The sequence below is a fragment of the Sebastes fasciatus genome, chromosome 6 (assembly GCF_043250625.1).
Source record: "Sebastes fasciatus isolate fSebFas1 chromosome 6, fSebFas1.pri, whole genome shotgun sequence".
Classification (NCBI taxonomy): Eukaryota; Metazoa; Chordata; class Actinopteri; order Perciformes; family Sebastidae; genus Sebastes; species Sebastes fasciatus.
The window spans coordinates 36,680,926-36,682,971 of record NC_133800.1 but is presented as its reverse complement, the minus strand read 5'-3'; the positions used below and the strand labels follow the sequence as shown (position 1 = coordinate 36,682,971).

The 2,046-nt window shown below is 44.1% G+C and overlaps 1 long non-coding RNA gene across 1 annotated transcript; it reads left to right on the top strand.

The window, feature by feature from the left end:
* The first annotated feature begins 201 nt into the window (after positions 1–201).
* LOC141769995 (uncharacterized) lies at positions 202–607 on the top strand. The gene is made up of 2 exons (XR_012594366.1): positions 202–292; positions 343–607. It is a non-coding gene; the product is annotated as an uncharacterized LOC141769995 (long non-coding RNA).
* The last annotated feature ends 1,439 nt before the right edge of the window (positions 608–2,046 follow it).

Below are 2,046 nucleotides of genomic sequence, written 5' to 3'. Positions count from 1 at the left end.
TAGTAAAAGGTCAAATTTAAAACCTTCCCCTGGGGGAAGGAAACATTCCCGCGCTGCCGTCGAGGTTGATTACAGAGCAGAGAGTAAACAGGTGAACAGAGGAGCTCCTTCAGGGTAATCAGGTCACGTCAGGTGTTTCTTCCATGAGCCAACAGCAGCAGCAGCAGGTGACTCCTCTCTGTGCTCGCTGGGGTCACGTTACGGCCTCTTTAACCCTGAAGCATGGCTGCAAAGCCACAAGATGTTTACTGACACAAATCTTTTCACTGAATGTCCTGATTCTCTGAACATTGTGTTCCAACATAGGGGACATTAATACCGACACGTGCACATGCCAACAAGGTTTTAATTGATTCCTGGTTTGAATGCATCTTTGCATCTTGTAATCTATAAAGATGTAATTATATCAAACCCAGTTTATGTCAGGCCTTTTTACAGCCATTCTGTGTAATTACATTCTGTAAACGCTTTTCTAAATATTAGTTTTCATTGTAACACCGTGTCCTAACTGGTTGCAACACGAGCGAGCGTCAGCGACAAAATCAAGATGGCGTCAACCAAAAATCAAGATGGCAACGGCCAAAAACCAAGATGGCAACGGCCAAAACCCAAGATGGCAATGGCTAAACCAAAAACCAAGATAGCAACGGCCAAAACCAAGATGGCAACGGCCAAAACCCAAGATGGCAATGGCTAAACCAAAAACCAAGATAGCAACGGCCAAAACCAAGATGGCAACGGCCAAAAACCAAGATGGCAATGGCTAAACCAAAAACCAAGATGGCAACGGCTAAACCAAAAACCAAGAAGGCAATGGCTAAACCAAAAACCAAGATGGCAACGGCTAAACCAAAAACCAAGAAGGCAATGGCTAAACCAAAAACCAAGATGGCAACGGCCAAAACCCAAGATGGCAATGGCTAAACCAAAAACCAAGATAGCAACGGCTAAACCAAAAACCAAGAAGGCAATGGCTAAACCAAAAACCAAGATGGCAACGGCTAAACCAAAAACCAAGATGGCAATGGCTAAACCAAAAACCAAGATGGCAACGGCTAAACCAAAAACCAAGAAGGCAATGGCTAAACCAAAAACCAAGATGGCAACGGCCAAAACCCAAGATGGCAATGGCTAAACCAAAAACCAAGATAGCAACGGCCAAAACCAAGATGGCAACGGCCAAAAACCAAGATGGCAATGGCTAAACCAAAAACCAAGATGGCAACGGCTAAACCAAAAACCAAGAAGGCAATGGCTAAACCAAAAACCAAGAAGGCAATGGCTAAACCAAAAACCAAGATGGCAACGGCTAAACCAAAAACCAAGAAGGCAATGGCTAAACCAAAAACCAAGATGGCAACGGCCAAAACCCAAGATGGCAATGGCTAAACCAAAAACCAAGATAGCAACGGCTAAACCAAAAACCAAGAAGGCAATGGCTAAACCAAAAACCAAGATGGCAACGGCTAAACCAAAAACCAAGATGGCAATGGCTAAACCAAAAACCAAGATGGCAACGGCTAAACCAAAAACCAAGAAGGCAATGGCTAAACCAAAAACCAAGATGGCAACGGCCAAAACCCAAGATGGCAATGGCTAAACCAAAAACCAAGATAGCAACGGCCAAAACCAAGATGGCAACGGCCAAAAACCAAGATGGCAATGGCTAAACCAAAAACCAAGATGGCAACGGCTAAACCAAAAACCAAGATGGCGATGGCTAAACCAAAAACCAAGATGGCAACGGCTAAACCAAAAACCAAGAAGGCAATGGCTAAACCAAAAACCAAGATGGCAACGGCCAAAAACCAAGATGGCAATGGCTAAACCAAAAACCAAGATGGCAATGGCTAAACCAAAAACCAAGATGGCAACGGCTAAACCAAAAACCAAGATGGCAATGGCTAAACCAAAAACCAAGATGGCAACGGCTAAACCAAAAACCAAGAAGGCAATGGCTAAACCAAAAACCAAGATGGCAACGGCCAAAACCCAAGATGGCAATGGCTAAACCAAAAACCAAGATAGCAACGGCCAAAACCAAGA